The sequence below is a fragment of the Protopterus annectens genome, chromosome 2.part0 (assembly GCF_019279795.1).
Source record: "Protopterus annectens isolate FY-2018-M chromosome 2.part0, PAN1.0, whole genome shotgun sequence".
NCBI classification, from domain to species: domain Eukaryota; kingdom Metazoa; phylum Chordata; order Ceratodontiformes; family Protopteridae; genus Protopterus; species Protopterus annectens.
In genome coordinates, this window is record NC_056728.1 from 102232871 (window position 1) to 102244589 (window position 11719).

Sequence of the window (11719 nt, forward strand, 5' to 3'; positions counted from 1 at the left end):
GATGTACCTGCACATGCCAGCATAACTGGAATGCCCCATGCATATCTGTGTGTCAGATGCAAGTAGTGTCCATAGCACACATGTACCCATCTCACGCAAACACCACCCACAGGTACCTCTCTGGTCATATCCCTGCTATGGGGAATGGGTACAGTATGACCCCACCTGTATATGGCAATAGCGGAAGAATGCAGCATGCAGTGCAGGTGTCCCATGCAGGTGTGTCCCTAGCTGTAGGTAGCACCCTGCCAGCAGCCACACCACCTGATCAAGACTGATAGAAGGTATTGGCATGAACACCTATCACACCTACCCTGTCACCCTAGGAAAATATACTGTATGATGGTCTGAGACTGTAGGACTGACAGAATGGAATGGCCTGCCACATCTGACCCACAGCAACACCTAATGCCCCACAGGCCTCTGCCAAAGGCCTGTGTCTCACATGTACTGCCAATGCATGTTATGTCATGGACACCCAAATAACAACATAACACCTGCCACATAAACCATATGGAAGGCCATGTGGACAAACCACAGTAACATGTCCACCATGTCCCACTGCATGAACTGTGGACCAACACTAACACACACCTGTGATGGGGTGATACCCTTAGGGAAAGTATCAGAGAATGTATGCATAATGTATGGAAGAGGTCAGAATAACAGGGGGGAGCATGGGCAGCATGGAATGTGCAGGGTCCGACAACAAGCTGTGTGCACACACTATCCCTGGCTGCAGACACATAAATAGGTGGCTACACACCTGCCTGTACACCACAATAGGGGTAATATCCTGACCCATAGCCTCTGCCTCTAGTTAACCTGTGCAAATCTGTACAGCTGTGAGGTATTGCCACAGCAAGATAAGCCCACACTGTCATGTTGATGGGTGTACAAGTATGGGATCCTCTGCCAGCACTGTACCAAGGTGCTGAACTGGATACACAAACCCAGCACAAGTGCCTGCAGCTCCCCCTCCAGAATGGCATAACTTACCATGAATATGTAGGTGTCTGCCCACAATACCAGACACAGCTGCAGTCACCCTTGTCCCCCAAGACATCACTGTGAGCAAGAATGTCCACCTGACAGTACATGAGGACAGAAAACATCACTGTGTATAACAGTACACATGTCTGAATATCTCTGCTAAGAGCAATACCATGCAGCTGAAGCAGCACAGACACAATCACCAACAGTACACACTATCCCCTGCACAGTTGGTCCCCATATTGCCAAATGATCAACGGATATCCTGCAGAAACAATTTGCTACCTGTAGGTGTACAACACAAAGGTCTGCACTGGAGTTCAAACTACATGGAATTGATCCACACATTCACTACAGAAGGGCATACTGGGCATGCTCACACACTTAGAGAAATGAAGGCAATGTCAGACAACAACATACTGAAAGGTTATGCTGGGCATGCTCACAAATGAACCCCATATCTGCTAACAACAGTGGACAAGACATATCTGGCAGTTGCAGATGTTAGTGCAGACACTCCTCAGTATGCACCACTCATGCTTTGCACACACAGTGGATAGGAATACAGGCATATATCCAAGGACAACACACTATAATAAGCCAAAGTAGATGTACATAGATGTGTGGAAGAGAGTGACTGTGACAATGAGCTATCCATTATGAGGCCTGTCCCACGCAGCACACAGCCAAATTGCTACAACCACATGAGGTTCAGATTTCATTCACTGTACACATTAGCCACTGGTATATGTCATCATTACAGACTATGTGGTGCAAGTGCTAACTGTGCAACATGACTGCATAAGGAAGTAGTCATCTAGCAGCTGTATACATGTACCTGTGGAATATAACTCTGTGTGTGCCCGCATGTGGTGTGTCAACCTCTAGATGAATGGGTTATGGCCCATGCACACATACTGCCCTCCCCATAGCCCTACTATGACAAGCCTGCTGAGGTCATCCACTTTGAAATACACCTTTGGGAACATTGTAGCCCAGTAATCTCCATGGTGCATCCTATAACTGCGTACTGCTGTAGTGTGATAAAGTAGTTAGGTAGGAATTCTAATCCCAGACATGGCAACTGTGTGTGTGTGTGTGTGTGTGTGTGTGTGTGTGTGTGTGTGTGTGTGTGTGTGTGTGTGTGTGTGTGTGTGTGTGTGTGTGTGTGTGTAGTGAGCAGTACTTTTTAGGCTAGTCACACTCAATACAATTCAAATGCCCTACTTTGGCAATCCTGCTGATGTCATTCACTGTGAAATACATCTTTGGGGAAAGAGTACTCCAGTAGTCCCTGTGGTGTGTCCTATAACAGCTTCATGCTGTAGTATGATATAGAACTCTGGTAGGGGTTCTATTCCCACACATGGTAGTTGTGGATGTTTTATGTCTGTTTCTATGTCTGTGTAGGGAGCAATGCATTTTAGGCTAGTCACACTCACTACAATTCAAATGCCTTCCTGCTGATGTCATTCACTGTGAAATACACCTTTGAGGAAGGAGTACTGCAGTAATCTCCATGGTGCATCCTATAACTGCATAGTGCTGTAGTGTAATATACTAACTGGATAGGAGTTCTAATCCCAGAGTTGACAGGTGTGTATGTTATTCATATCCTGTGTGGAGGTGAGTATGTAGCAACTGAACTCAATGTGGAATGAGATTTGCAAAACTATTGTATGGTGGCCCTAGTATATATCGCAATGTCCATTGTACAGGGATAACACATGTGAAATAGCTGAGAGACTGAGGTGCAAATCCATATCCCTACATGTGACATCAAGGCCAGCTGAACAATGTTAGCAACCCTTGTATTATCCAGAGACACTCTCAACCCATGTCTCATGCACACACACACACACACTTGCCTAGGCAACACCCGCTATGTTGGTAGTACCCTACATATTGCCCACTGATAGTAACTATGGTGTGATTGCAGTGGGCTACAGAGGGCATGGCATCCTGTCCATTAGTCCAATAGGCGTGTACATGCTGACAGTGCACCTCCCCCATGTTCCCCACTGGACACCTGCAACACCTGTGGTGCCAACAAATGTGACTCACAAAGGACATACTATGCCTGAAAAACATGCCCTGTATAGACAGATACCACTGACACCAGGAAATACTGGTATCATGCTATCAATGTAGGTGCAGGGTCAACCTGCTGTGCATTAACACACATGAGGCCAGGACTGGCACATCTGATGACAATCTGTGTGCACAAAATGGGCCAGACACCCCAGGTACAGTCCCACATGTCACTGTACATGCATGTGGGAGGTGTGCACATCCCAGACACCGTCCATGTCATGGACTAAGGAACACATACATGGCAAGCTATGCACAGCATTGGCCACATGCAATAGTCACCCATGTGACTGGATGGTGAATACAATACCCACCTGTGTGGGCAAATCCAGACACTACACCCCTGAGCCACAATGCCTACCATTGTCATGTAGCCTGAAGCAAAGGTCTACCCTTCACCTAGCCTTGTATAGCCTTCTGACACAGTCAACCACTACACACCCATGAAGCAATGCACCCATGCATGTCAGTACTGGCACCCTGTGTCTGTGTGTGTGTTGTATGATGAGCATGACCACATTCACACTCACTACAACCCCCACTGGCATACTGAAGCATACTGTCTGATGTCAGACATCTCTGCATCCCCTTTACCCATATAACCTCTGTATGACCCCTGCGGTGCATGTGATACCAGCACAGTACTGTTTTATGGCAATCTCCCTAGTGATGGGTTGTATTCCTGGCCCTGCCATGTGTGTCAATGTGTATGCATCCCTGTGATAGTGTGGTTGTGTTGACGCTGACACCTGTTCATGCGGACAGGCCCTACCATACAACTACCATATCCCTGTTGTAGATGTCACTCAACACCACATAAACATTTTGAGGGCTCCTTAACCTGTAACCTATGTGGTGCATCCAATAACTGCATAGACATGGGATAGCTCTGCATAGTCATCAGGGGTTTGATACCCTGTACTGGTAGGTATGTCACACAAACATACTTAAGTTTTACTCTTCCACCCCTCCCTGATTTTTCTTTGCCTCTGTCTGCCTCTCTCACTTCCTTTCTGGTGGATGTGGAGACTTACACCTGCTTTGCTTAGGCAGCAGCATGTGCATTTTAAGTGATGCTCATGATCAGCTGATGGCCTCTGCGCAAATTGCAGCCCTCCTCTAGCTGATTGCATGTGGAACAGCTGTGGTAACATTCCCATAGCCAATTGCATGGAAACACAATCCAATATCTAGGAACATCATGTTGGTGTTGGGCCTTTTCACTCACTGTGAGCAGGAACTTGATCTGTTGTTTGGCAAACAGCATCTCAAATGGATTGGGGAATTACCTCTAACAACATACACTGTGGAAACAGGCCAACACACAGGAGGGGGATGTGCCTGACCTGACTACAGACTGTAAGTGTTGCTATACTGCATTTGGAGTAATCTTGGTTTAACAGGGTGTGTGTTGATATGGCTGTCCTACATGTTTTAATACCTGCCATGTCAGTTCTATATTTATGAGGAAACCCCCATCTGTAGGGTCATCTACAGACTGGGCATTGTGTGGTGCCTTTAATTTCATGTGTTACCTACAGAGCACCTATATGTGAACTACAGAAGGTAGTGTGAGGATTGCAGTCTGTAGATGGTGACAGCCATGAGAGTTACTGATTTCATATATCCCTCATAAGACATATGTTGTAAATGTATGAGGTTATCGCAGCAACATGTCAATACTGGTCCTGTGTATGTGCTTCCAGCCACAACTCTGTCAACCTTTGTACATATGTCATGCAGTAAGAGGTGGATATGTGCTGTACACCATAATAAGTGACATCATATCTGATAACAAGCCAGTGAGATATCAGACTGCTGCACATGTTATGTATAGTAGGGGTTATATTTGATGACATAACCTGGACATTCTGTGGTTGTGTGTACAGTACTGAGGTCCCTGTGTACTTATGGTGATTGTCGACAGTGTGTGTATTGTTAATATGTACCATGGCCTGTGTACAGACTGTGGTAGATGTCATTGTTCTTGGTCCTGTTCTATCTAATGTTATATGCTGCTCCACTGTATGTTACTCTATCGGCTTACATGTTTGTAGGGCCAAACACACACATGTGCCATACCACAGACAGGCATCGGACCACACTGTGTAGTGGGCCAGTATATGTAGGATTAGTGTGTGAGTGGCACATATGAGGATGGTGTTGAACAGACAGTCCATATACTGTAATATTACACTAGCTTACCATATGTGGCTGTGTTCACATTGGTTGTGGTTATGCACTTTCACACAGGTGTCTGTTACACTGTGCTGTGACATGCCTGTAGACCCTGCTATATATACAGGTACATCCCCCATAGGAAATGTTGGCCAGTGTTAAGCCAGTATGCCTGTAGCCTGCACAGTGCTTTGTTACATGCCTAGCAGCTTAGTGTACTTACCCACTGAGATGTCATGTCCAAATACTTGCCAGATGTACTGCTGCCGGGCCACCATAACACTCATGTATGTCAGACAAAGCAGTGGGCTGCAGTACAGATGTATGTCACTAACTAGTTAGTAGTATGTGGCCATAGCACCTCTGTACCAGCGGTTATTATGTGTTAGGACAGACAGGGGTGTGTGAATGCATACCAGTAAGTACGTGTTATACCTAGCTACATGGCTGTTAACATCCACATTGTCAGGCTTGGTCCACATGTGTGGCACTAAGGGGTTCTGTGTATACCTTTGGACTGTCCAGAGTGTGTCAGACTGTCCACATATATTGGCCAATATCTCTGCTGCCATGCACAGGAGCATTACTGCGCTAGCAATGGTACTGTACTATGATGTCCTTAGGATGTCTGTCAGTAGCCAATGGTGCACATGTTAAAAGTAGATGTGACCTCCCACACACACCATGTCTGTGAAGACAATCCCTATTACAGTAGCAATAGTCTACAAATATACCTGCAATACATACCTGACATCCCCTTGCACTATGAAGTTGGGACTATAGGGGCTGAGGTAGGGCTCCACTCCATGTTCAGGACATATGGTGAGCATATATGTATATATAATTATCCAGATATATATATATATATATATATATATATATACACATATACATATCGACATACATAGATGGATATGCATATGTACATAGATAAACATATAAACACTCATGTCTACACATATACAGATAGAGATACATATGCATATGGATATCTACATATATATTGACAGTAGTAGGTATATCAGAATAGATATGTATGCACATATAGTTACCTACATATATACCAACATAACTAGGCATATCTGTACACATAGGGTGTGCATACATATATAGCTAAATATGTATATCTATAAATACATACATCTATATATGTATGTATATATATATATATATATATATATATATATATATATATATATATATATATATATACACATATATGTGCATACAAAGAGATGTACACATGGCCATATATATGTTGCACTATACATATATGTATACAGACATATGTATGACTATACATGTGTATTTACATGTAGATATATATATAGAACTATTATATGTATATAACCATATTCCTGTCATGTGTAAACCTCACGGTTGTGTATACCCTCCCAGAGATATCTCACCGTATGTATCTGCTATGTGTACATTATGATAAAACAACATATGTGATGCAACAGTCATATTAATAACAAGGACAACACAATTTAGGAACTAAAGGCAATTGTTCAATACTACTCAATATGTGTATTGACAGCTATATTGGTAAAACAACAGCTATCTTCACAGTGGTCATGGCGTAGTGGTTAAGTGTTGTGACTTTAGTGTATAGGGTCCTGGGTTCAAGGGCTGTTCATTTTGTTGCTGGGCAGAACAGGGGCTGTCGGATACAGAGTGGTTAAGGCAGTTTTGAGCAGGGTTTGCGGGAAGCTAAGTAGTGCTGAGCTATGGGTAAACGTATGGGTGCTTACACAGTGTAGGCTTCACTTACCAGTGTGCAAACCAGCTTAGCTGTTATATTGCAGCACTGTTGATACTTGCTAAGCATGGCTTACCCTGGTAACCAGGTCACACCACCTAGTCTGATAATCTGTAATAAGTGTATGCAATGCCATGTACAATACAAGTGCATATGTGCTGTCATTACAGTAGCAAGGGGTGTGAGTGTCATAAGTGGAACACATATGTATATGAGGCCTGTACAGCACTGTTATCCATGTGAATGTGTTACATACAGGTGTAGTAGCCCAGGGTACATGCTGTCACACTGGCATGTAGTGTATCATGGCAGTACTACTGTTGACAGTGCTTACCCAGGCAAGAGCAGAATGCAAAATGTAGTACTGACAACAGGCACACCTGCAGGCATAGCTGGACACTGAGGCCTCCCTGTTGTATCCCAGGTGTGTGAGCTGTGTCACAGTATATACCCCTTACTAGGTAATGATCCATCATGTGGAATACAACTGTAGACTGCCATCTGTACAGCACATGTTAGTGAGGACTTCCGACGTAGTTATGGCATATATATTGCTGTCAGACGTCTATCTGTCAATGCACTTATGCTACCGCATAGCTACTTGCCAAGCTGATGACTGTTCAGTCCCTGTACAGATGTGCAGATGGCAGGTATCCATCTGGGATATGTACAGGCAACCTAAGCTTGACTGGCACTGACATGTCTGCCCTGCTGTGTAAGAACTGGCACATATAGGAGATGTCACCCTGTATGCACCACATGCCATGAGTACCTCCACTACACTACCATAGTCAACAGAACAAAGTTGGGTACAGGTCTCCATTACAGACACTAACCATGTGTTGTAATGCATGTTGCATACATGTCAACATGATCACCTCAGTGGCCATGTGCAAGGGGCACCCGGAAGATTGGCTGATGCATGTCATTCTCACCTTGAGGGTCAACTCAGTAGTGTCTGTTGATAGATTGCACACTACCACCTGGCAGGTGGCAGGATATCACTGTGCACAAACCCCTACACAACCCATCTCCCCTTGGACAATAGCTAGGTACACAGCTATGACACTTGCAGCGCTGCACCCCTGTACAGACACGTGTACATGTGCATGACTGAGTATAGCAGTGTCTGTGTGTTAGCACACCTATACTTGGGAATTCCATGAGGGCCTTCACAACTAACACAACATCCATTGCCATAGTCAGTTGTGGCTGCTGCTGTATGGGACATTACATGTATCCTGTTAAGATTCCCCCCATACCGGCTACACGAGCCTTGCAGTACCAGCATAACAGTGTTTTACAAATGGGTTGATAGGCATGGGATACCCATTGTGTTCTGGCATGTCTGTGTAGTTGTGCATGTCCGTATATCTGTAGGGTACAGCATTCTGAGGCCACATACTCCTATGACAATACCCATTGCCACATAGTAGTACAGATAGTGTTGTTGCTGCCCATAGGAGAGGCATGACAATGCAAACCCTATTACGCGTGTGGCATGTGCATTAGATGCATATCCTTGTAGTACCACTGTTGGGATATACTATGGGTTGTATTGCAGTCATGGCCAATGTGTGATGGTGGGCATGGCAGAGTGTCTACATGGGTTTTAGGGAGTACAATATCCACTGGGGTACACTGTCATTACACCAAGCTACACCCGGTATATGTCCCATGTACCACATTATGGTTACCACTGTCACCATCAACCATACAGGTAACTGATACCACAATCCAAACCAGTTATGCATGTGTTGTGTGCAGCCTACCTGTAACACATGGACACATGGTCAAGTTAGCAGCGATAGGCCCTGGTATCTTGGATGTGTGTCTGGCTGTTATGTGTCTGTTAATGTGTATATGATGGTATGTCACACTATGTATTGTCCATATACACCCATTACATCCCCCATTAGCATACTGTACATGTCTGGGGATGTTCTGCATGTAACATGTGACCTGGGACACACCTCACCCTAAATGCTGTGTGGTGTGTGCAATGTAAGCCACACACTTCAGTATCACTATATAGCTAGGTAGGGGTCTAGTCCCAGTGTTGCCAAGTAACAGTGTGCATGTATGTAGATGGGTCTACATCAGGCTGCAGGGTATACATGCCTCAGCGGGTAACCTGTCCATGTGGCACAGGCAATAACCGTTTTAGTAACCTGTGACATGTGTTCAACTGTACCCCAGATATGTCACAGCTATGATGTCACCACAGTGCCATACACTGTTGTGGAATACGACTGCAGACCATCCTCATGCTGACACATGTACACCTACAACACAAATGGATAACATTATAGAGACCACAACCAAACAGTGTTACTAACAGCTATAAGGCATCTCAGCTGGATGGCTACACTACCTGCCATACATGCATTACACTTTACTCCCTACATGTTACACCACAGTACTGTGGTACACTGTAGTACAGTTACCAAGTGCATCAGAACCATATTAGCCTGTCCCTGCATTGATGGTATGGATGACAGAGATGTGGCACAGGTATCATCATATGCACAGGGTGTGATGTTGGTTTGCCAGAGGCCGAGGGTGGACCATACATTTGACACCATGTGTGTGGGTGAGGAGTGTACTGTGGTGAGCTGGGCATGGTGCTGTGGTGTGTGTAGTTATGGGGTTGTGTTTGCATAGTGTATGGGTATGCATGCACACAGTTCTGCCATGTGGCTGCCCTACACAGGTGTTTATGGACAGCTGCAGACCATACCTGGCAGGGTGTGCAGTTCACTGCCTCCGGCCATGGACATGTGGACTGTGCCTGCCAGGGGCTCCATGGGCACGTCCAGGTACAGATGTGTTACTCTCACTTGATGATGACATATGTCCACTGGTACCAGGTCCCTCCTGGGACTGGCCAGGACCACGTGCTCGTAGCCTGCTGTGGTGTGGTATGGAGAGCAGCCCCTGCAATGATGGGGCTGGTACTGCCATTATGGAAGCCCCTTGGTGTCTTAGCATGTCCACATAGACTACCAGCTGTTGACATTGCTGGCCTACGTCCACACGGCCGTCGCTGCACTCCCACCACACATTCAAGCATGGACAGACCACGGTCAATGACGGCCATCATCTCATCATCTCACCATCTCACCAGACCGTCTATCCATGAACTCAGTTACTCCATGGATGGCACCAGCCAGTTCAAGGGCATTGTCATTTGCAGATGTGAGAGCAGCCCTCTGCAGCCTCAGGCCCTGTCTGGTGTAATGTTCTATATGTGCCTGCACCATCATGACAGCCTGAAACATGTGCCTGCTGGTACTAGCTAAGTTGCCTCTGCCAGGGGCATGATGTTCAGCAGCCCTACTACGAGCACCCTGGGACATCTGTCTATGTGGCACCCTGCCAGACATCTGGCTATGCCTGCTGCGACCAGACACAGTAGGCATGGTTACCACACTTTCCTGTGCACTGCCACCAAATGCCAGCTGTCCCTCTGCTATATCCACTGGTGATGATGGGGTTTGTATGGGGTTTGTATAGACACTGAAACTGTGTGCGGGGATGTCAAATGTTGGCACAGTGTTGGCCCCTGACAACCCCACCTGTGCCTCTACAGTACTATCATCATCTTCGGTATCTGTATGGACATCACCATCAGATTGCATGCAGGAGGGACCCTGATCCACCTCCCCACCTGTGAGGGAAAACAATAAATGCACTTTAAAACCTGTACAGCATTGCCTAACAGTACACACACACACACACACACACACACACACACACACACACACACACACACCTTAATTCTGTCCTTACTCCTCCACACAGTCCCATGTGTATGTCTGTATGTACTATGTGGTACCCATCACACTTACACACACACACACATTATCATTATTTAACAACATCAGTCCTCCCTCCAACACACAACAAGTCACAGTACAAGACCCAGTGACACACACACACACACACACACACACACACACACACACACACACACATATATACAGGTGAGGTTGCACAATAAAAGTACACACAGTCCTCCTATTACCCCTCTGCCAACATGCATAACATATAGTACCCAACAGCATGCAGTGCAGCTATAGTCAATCCATGCTGGCAACAGGATGCATGTGCTGTGTCACTAGGTGAAGTCCCTTCCCCTGGATACCACTGTGATCATGAACATGGTATTTCTGATCTGCACCCTGCCATGTAATGTGCACCACACCTCACATGTGTATGGCCCATTGCTTAATATGTACTACTGTGTCGGTTATGTCAGCTTTAATGCCCACAGCCACTATGTTTTCCAGCAACACATACCTGGGATGATATGTGGACAGATGTCATTCGTGATTGCCTGATGCCTGATGTACATCTCTCAACATCAGCAGACCATGTATGATCAATCCAATACTCTTACACTAACAACCATGAGAGCATACCATGGCTATGGGGGATGTACACACCCTTCCTGATATGATGCATCCATCCGTGATCTGCATTGGGACCACATCACTGCATATCTTAACAGTACATGTGCCCAATATGTGACATATGTCCTGTACTTTCACATGCAGTGTCTATGGAATGTGTTAGGTGTGTGGATGCTGACCACAATGCATACACTCCATGTGGACATATGTGTGCTATGATGGTTTGACACACCTCTTCTTGTGTGTACTACAGCAGTCACTATTCCTGGAGGGGGTATAC